At 43.6% G+C, this 7,945-nt stretch overlaps 1 long non-coding RNA gene across 2 annotated transcripts; it reads right to left on the bottom strand.

The window, feature by feature from the left end:
- Positions 1-428: 428 nt before the first annotated feature.
- Positions 429-7,547, bottom strand: LOC112987788 (uncharacterized). Of its 2 annotated transcripts, none has more exons than XR_010385864.1 (3): positions 7,319-7,547; positions 5,101-5,333; positions 429-4,711 (listed from the first exon to the last, which is right to left on the bottom strand). It is a non-coding gene; the product is annotated as an uncharacterized LOC112987788 (long non-coding RNA). The 2 variants fall into 2 exon arrangements; XR_010385863.1 differs by having other exon boundaries at positions 7,323-7,547.
- Between the last annotated feature and the right edge of the window lie 398 nt (positions 7,548-7,945).

Genomic DNA, 7,945 nt, shown 5'->3' with positions numbered 1-7,945 from the left:
ATTCCACATTTAATCAATTCAGTTCCACTCCTGCTAATCTATTTACTTTATATTTTGTTTGTATTTTTTCACCTTTTTAGTTGGTGGATAAAAACGATAACATGCCCCTACAAATCCTGCTCTGCTTAGACCTGTCCTTAAACCATCACTCCCTATTTATGTTCTTCAACATTGTTTTTCCCTATACTCTTGAAACAGTAAGCTGTTACTACAGTTCTTCACAGATTTATAGAACTTAAATAACTGTATAAATAGATACCAGCATGAAGTTTAAATTGCACAACTTCTATCTGTGCAAAACTGGAAATTTGCCTAATACAGGTTCCTTTATCATACAGATCCTTTATTGGGTGCTATTTCACTACTGGGTGGCTGAGCTGCAGATGCCTTCATACGATACAGTGATGTACTTGGAATAGAAACTTGGATTATGCATGACATAGGAAACACTTTGGGGAAAACAGAAGAAAACTTTTTATTTCAGGAATATTTATTTGTCATTTTGGAAAATGCAGCAATTTTTTAGTCTCATGTGTGATCACTATTGTATATCTCTAGTCTATCATAGAAAAAAAAACACCATGACACACAAAGGCCAAGAACTGCATCAGTATGGGAACTCAACTCCTGACTGTGTTAAATCCAAGGAGGGATGACCTATAGTGGTTTGGAATAACTAGTTTGGTCTAGTACTTTAGCTACCTTGTTTCTCCAAAGTATACAAAACAAGAACTGCGTAATCTGCTCATTTTGAACTCTTGATATTTGCTAAATACTGTGAAATATTAGCAATGAAGCTAAGATTTGCAGCAGAAACTAGTATTTTTGTGTACAACATTCCAGAAAGGCATAATATTGACATTACTTTAGAAGAAGCTTCCTTCTCAAAATACATAAAAGCAAGCATTATAGTGCCCTGCTAAACTGATTTTCCTGAGTAAACTTTTACTTAAGGTTTCTGTTCCTGCAGGATTCATTTTTAATAAAATTAGATGATATTTATCTGAACTTATATTTCCAACACAATGTATATCTTATTCATTATGCATTGTACAGCATGTCTGAAAACAATTTTGAGAGGTTATACATAATATTGGTTGTTTTAGGATTCAGTACAGCAAAACGCCACACAGGACTGTTTAAAGAGTCTAATAGTCGGAAAAAAGAGATTATGTATATCCCATTTCATTAAATCCCATGTCATACTTCAAAAGCTGAGGATGGTATGGTCTGAATGAGAAAATAAGCTCCTTGTAGTAAACAACTACAAAACAACCTTAAATAATAAGCTAACATCTATAGGTCACCAAAGTTTCTTGGCAACACCCTCTGATAATATTACTGAAACATGTTTTGAGTGTTAGCCATCATATCAATGGAAGGGCTGGGTGACAGATGACCTTGTGCAATGGAATTGCAGCTTGTACAGTGCATCTAAACTGTGTAAAATTCCTTTAAAAAACAAGTGTTCATATATTTTTGTACGCCTATTCAATGATAATAAAAAGATCTACCGAAAGACAGGCATGTGTCCATTATCTGTAGGAGATTAACTGGAAATGTATCTACAACAAAATATTAGATTCAAAGTACTGTTCAGCCTTAGGGCTGAGTAGAAGATGAACTGGTTCATTATCTAAATTTTCTTTCCAATCCCTGTTTATATAACAACATAGTGGTACAAATCAAAATCCCTTATAGAAATCTTTGAATTAAAAAATTCCTGAATTTCTCTTTGGGATTCAAGATCACAGTAGTGTTACTTGGATATACCTCTAATTGCAGGTTTAAATGTCTAAAAAGAATACTTTTGCATTATTTTAAGCTTTTACTGCAACCTTTCACCCTGATTATGTAAAGCTCCTAGTTTCTTGCCTTTCCATTAAGAAATGTATTTGAATATTAGCACTTGATATATTCCAACTCTTAATGCACTGTAGCATGCTGTGTTGCACAAACTGTGATAAGACTGACCTTTTGCATTAATGCATAATGGTTTCTAATGGGATAACATCCAAAGTGTTCCATTTGCTGGAGTCTAAAATCGGAGTCACCGTGGAAATCTGATGTTGCACAACTTCAGAAATAGACCAGCTTGAAAACACCTGCTGCTCATTCTTAGCAACCAGTTCAGAAAGTATGTATTTTTTAACACTGTATACATAAAAAGCTCTTTAAATTCAAAGTTGTTAAAATATATAAAAATGGAATGAATATATTATGTAGGGCAGGTGACACAATAGAAGTGAACAGGCTTCGATTACCTCTTTCTAAATGGAGCTGGTATGTGGTAGTTAACAACTTTTCACTTTGAGATTTAATATAGCTGCTACCCAGTAAGATAATTAGGACTTCTCCTCTAGCAGAATCTTTTTGTGGCTGTCTAACAATAAAAACCATAAATGCTTAGAGTTAAAACTATGAGCAGTCACTGAGGTTCAGCACTGCAACTTTTCAACACTCTCCAGTAGTGGAATCTCAAATGTCAATTTAGGTAACCATGTTCTAAACCAAACTAAAATTCACAGTGAGAGAGCTGGGCAACTTGACTTCGTCTACATGGACTTGTGCAGGTCTATCAGACTATTTCTGCCTATACTGTCCAGCCTGACTATCCATAAGGCAGCCTCACCTCAGAAGTGGTTAACAAGACGAGATGGGGTCTCGGTTACCAGAGCTAACTACCACCTGCTGCTCAACACATTTGAGGCTACAGCATGATGCTAGCACAACTGTTTGAATAGAGTCAGTTCACATATCAGAGCAAAGGTAAAACACAAGTCTGTCTACACCAGTTTGTCCACAAATAACACAAGGATAGGGTACAGAAAAATCAGTGTATTCTGTTAAGCCCACCGAACTGGCTGGATGATATCAACAGAAAATACCAAGACCTTAAGTCTAACCATTATGAAGAAATAAAGACCGTAAGTCCAAATTTAGCACAAATGTTTCTGCTAAACCAGTATTAGTTTGATAACTATATAGTTTAGTCTTCAATTAGTTTGATGGAATTTGTAATCATCCTGCCTAAGTGATTAATTACATCGTATTTCATTCTTGTTTATTTTAATTCAAAACATTTGTAAAAAACACATTTAAGTAATGTTTTCTGTCAGTAATGAATTGGGGCCAGGCTCAGGGAGAGCACCCAAGAGAATCAGCAGTTCCACCTCAGAGTCCAGGCATTGCTTCTTATTCAGCCCTCTGGTTCTCACATTCATCAGCCTGTAGCACTGTCAACCATTAAAATTTGCATTTCCAGTATTAGGTAAGAGAGGAAATGGAAGCAAAATGAAAAGTACAAAAGACTGTAGATTTCAAAATGCACTTGCCTATGGTATGGATATAATCTTGGGTTAATGACTGTTAGCTTCTTAATATGCTAGATAATACGAACTTCTTGAATTGATGCATGAGTCCTACACTTAATACTAACAAGAGTTCTCAGGGTGGCACCTACAACATACCATCCGTGGAACTGGCAAAGGAAGGAATTTACACAGTGATTAATAGATTCTAAGCAAGCATTTATAAAGCATGACAATTTCTTTTGTTTTACTTTGGTATTTTAGGGAACATTAAAAAGTTCCCATTTTTCAGCAAGAATTTCCTTAGTTTATATATATACATAAGGAAATTAGGAAAATTAGGATTTTGAAAAGCTCAAAGCAAACTGAAGTTCAAATCTCTATCATTTTAAGTCTCAGGAGTGTGTTGGGAGGGAAGGTATGAATACTCCTTTTCTAGTTGTATTAAGAATTTGTCATTGCCTACAGAAGCTATGACTGAAAGGCGGGCAAGAGAGAGTCGGATACCGGCAGAGAGAGACACTCAAGGTTCATACGAGGTTAATAATAAAGGACTTACACTCCAAGCTGCACAGGGAGCCCTGGAAACTGCACAGAGGGGTCGCTAATGGGAGGCCACTGGAGGCACAGGTCAGACCCGTGGCTCAGACACCCAGGCGGGACTCGACTCATTGTTCCTAAGGGGCCCTTAAATCTACTAGAACTGTTTCCTTATCTCAGCTGTGCTAACCTTGAGTAGCTACTGTCCAGGAAGCAGCTAGGCATTGTTGACAAAATGGAATATGCCTGCCTGGCCCTCATGGGAATTTGGTCAGTGTGTAGTTTCACGTGCAGGGCCTGCTACCGCATGCTCTGCCAGCCACTGACTCCTCTCCAGATCTTCCACAGGTGTCCTCATCACACTCCACCCCTTGACTGACAGAGATGTGGTATCGGTGCCACCAGAGTATGGACAAGGTTCAGATATGCCTTTCAGGTATTAGCCCAACTAAACAGATAAGGTGTACAAGCAACTAAATCATAACGAATATACATATAGATATGTGTGTGTGTACATATATATACGTGTGTGTGTGTATATATATCAAATTATAATATGTATGCACACAAAACTTATCAGCCCAGAAGATTAGGAGCATAATGCATTTTCCCCATAGTCAACAGCCATGATGACAGTCACCGCCAGGGGTTGTCCCAGGCTGATTCTTTGGACGTTCATACTTCAAGTAGGCTCTTTATCTTGTGGATGTTGGATTCGATGCGTTCTCTGCAGTTCCGTCAGTGTCCCAATTGCCGTCAGGGTACAGGGTTAGGATGGAGAGCAGCGATGTCGCAGCTCTGCTCAACTTATTCCTCAGGTCACAGTTCTCTGGGCGAGAGTCTCCTAGAGGGGACATAGACTGAGACATTTTCCCCTTTGATTAGTACCAGGTGAGTGCCTCCTGCAAAGATTTCCCGTTCTGACTGTTCAGGTTTAGCCAGATCATGCACCCACAGAGCACACCCTGTAGACTCGAAACCACCTGGTTGCTGGGTGGACCATAAGGAATCTATTTCCTGGATAGTGGGGACCCCTATCCGCTCATATGTCAGTTGGGCTATTTGATCTCCCTGCGTACATCGCAGGGTTTGGGATCTAGTATAACAGATCACAACTTTCACTTCCTCAAGGTAGTCTGAGTCAATGACTCCTGCCTCCATGCCCCCCGTCCCGGAGAGCTAAACTATTACAAGGCACCATGCAACCATAATACCCTTAAGGTATGGTGATCGCCAGCCCCATACTCACAAGACGACAGCTCTCCGGTTTTAGGGTTATTACTTCACGTGGCAGTTGCAGATCCCACCCTGCACTCCCAGGCATGGCTCACCTGGGGAGGCAGGCTTGAGGGTGCAGCTGTTGCACTCTAAGCACACACAGCCGCTCAGTGGATTCCCCTTTGCAATGAACATACAGGGTAGAGCCACGCAGTGGTTGGTCAATGAGGCAGGCAGTTGCATGACGAATGTTTTTGCTCCAACCTGTGAAGGTAACGGGAGGGGACAGTTTGCACAGCTGCTTTAGCAGCCCATTCATTCATTCCATCAGTCCTGCCCTTTGCAGATGGTAGGGTACGTGGTATGTCCAGGCTATTCCTTGCTCTCCGGTCCAATTTTGAATGTCATTCACTGTGAAGTGAGTGCGCTGATCACTTTGGACTTCCACCAGGGAACCATACAACCCAATCAAGTTTTCAAAAGCCTTAATGGTATGAGTCTGAGTAGCTGCAGCGCAGGAGGGGAGATACAATAGACCAGAGCAGGTATCTACAGCAGTCAGGACATATCTGTGCTGCTGGCTCCCTAGTGAGGTCCAATAAAATCAATTTGCCACACCTCCACAGGCTTTTGCCCTCTGCAGATATAACGTATTTTGGTCCTCAACTGCTGTGGATCTAAGTGGGTACAGCCGGGGCAATGCTGCCTGGCCTGTTTTTGTGCTGCTGGCAGCTGCCCCTCTGTGCATGCTGCCAGTGGGGCAGTGGGTGTTATGAGTCCCCTCTTGCCCTTTCCAGGCTGCTTGCTGCTCTCCCCCACCCCTGGGCACTGTGTGCACTGCTCTGGCTGCAGCTGCAGCCACCACTTGAGCAGCTCTGCACTGGGTTTACCGGCCACCTCCTGCCGTGGCACGCCAGCTCACAGCAGGTCTCCGAACGTAGTGCCGCCACTCACTCTTTTTTTCTTTTACACATTTACCCCCTTGTTTCCTGACTTCCTATCTCTGCTAACAGAGGATGCCTCTGCTAACTGAGACAGCAGTGCTGCAACTTCCCCCACCATGCCTGCCCCCCCACCAATCACAAGTAGCACCATCGCCTTAAGATGGGGAGAGGCAGTTTGCAGCGGAACAGATTCCGGACAACATTCCTAATTGCTGCAGCTGGTTTATCCGTGCTGCAATAGCAGTCCACCCGGTGAGCCCGTCATCTATGTCCATGGCAGTTGGCCAGGTTAATTGCACTGCACCCAGGACCTGCTTCAACAGGGCAGGGGAAACGTTTTGGCTTTGCTGCTGCAGGGTGCGGAGGGTGTTGTGCAACCTGGGATGCTGGGACAGAGCCCTCATCCTACCAAGCTCCTCTCTAGTAAAATGAAATGTCTCTGTCCCATCATCTCACAACCTTAACAGCTGCTCTAATAACCCTTCATGGAGCTGCTGCCTGTAGCACCCCTGCATATCCTGCAGCTCTGATGCTTTAAAATTATAAGTAGTTGTGATCCATTACAAATTGGCTGCATTTGGTCCAGTGAGTCACTGCTTCCCCCTCATGCCCTGTGTCTGACTCCGAGCGGAGGGCCTCATCAGGGTCCTAGACATTTCCATCCCAAGTTTCTGGATCCCAATCCGCTTTTCGCACCAATGCCCACACAGCCAGGGGACAGACCTCTTGCCACCAACCCTGTTGCCACTGGCAGTTTGCAATGCGGGCGGCCCTAACAGCACATTGGTGCTCCAGCTTTTCACCTCAATCTGCAGTTGTAGTCGCAGCCTCCTGGGTCATTTGTCGAGCCTCCTCAGAGGCTTCAAGATCACTTTCCAACTGCCTAATTCACTGGTGCTGTGTCAACAGCACCTCGTCCTGGGTGCGGAGCGCAGTCAGGAAGGTCCACCCCAGTTCCCCTGCTGCCTTTCACACCATCAGCCCTGTTTTTTGCAGCCAGAGCTGGGACACCAGTTCCACTAGCTGCTCTGGGGAAACTCTTGGCTCACCCTATAGCTCTGGGCATGCTGCGGCGGTGATCCACCCCACCAGCTTGCAAGCCATGGGTGCCCACCGACCCATAACGGGCCACCCGGGAACACGGCTCCCCGCCTCCCCCTTGTCTTTTTGCCCCCAAAGAGGCATCTCCACACTGGTATCCTGCTGACTATGCAAATGTGACCGCAAGGTGGGCAAGAGAGGGTCGGCTACCAGTGGAGACGCTTCATAAGGATTTAAACTGGATAGGTTTAATAAAGGACTTACTTACACTCCAAGCTGCACAGGGAGCCCTGGGAATCGCACAGAGGGGTCGCCGATGGAAGGCCGCTGGAGGCACAGCTCAGATGCACGGGTCGGATGCCCAGGCGGGACTCGACTCATTGTTCCTAAGGGGCCCTTAAATCTACTAGAACTGTTTCCTTATCTCAGCTGTGCTAACCTTGAAGAGCTGCTGTTCTGGCAGCAGCTAGATATTGTTGACAAAACAGAATATGCCTGCCTGGCCCTCATGGGAATTTGGTCAGTGTGTAGTTTCACACGCTGGGCCTGCTACCGCATACTCTGCCAGCCACTGACTCCTCACCAGATCTGCTGCAGGTGTCCTCACTACAGAAGCTATCTAGCATTCCACAGGATCCTCTCTTTTTCTGAAGCACATCAGTTGTCAAGCAAAGGCAAATGAATGGCAATATTAATATTCTTGACATGCTCCAATAGTGTGATGATGAATGCCATAAAGGAGCCTATAAATAAAAAAAAATGAAGCAATAACATAAATGGAGGTCATGGGTGTTCTTTCCCCTTCTTTCACTGTTATTAGCAAAGCACTTAAGCATGTCCTAAGCTTTAGCTATGTGAATAGTCCCATCAAAGTTAATAGTACTATTCACA

This window comes from Dromaius novaehollandiae, chromosome 1 (assembly GCF_036370855.1).
Source record: "Dromaius novaehollandiae isolate bDroNov1 chromosome 1, bDroNov1.hap1, whole genome shotgun sequence".
Lineage (NCBI taxonomy): Eukaryota > Metazoa > Chordata > Aves > Casuariiformes > Dromaiidae > Dromaius > Dromaius novaehollandiae.
This window is presented reverse-complemented; position numbering and strand designations above follow the sequence as displayed.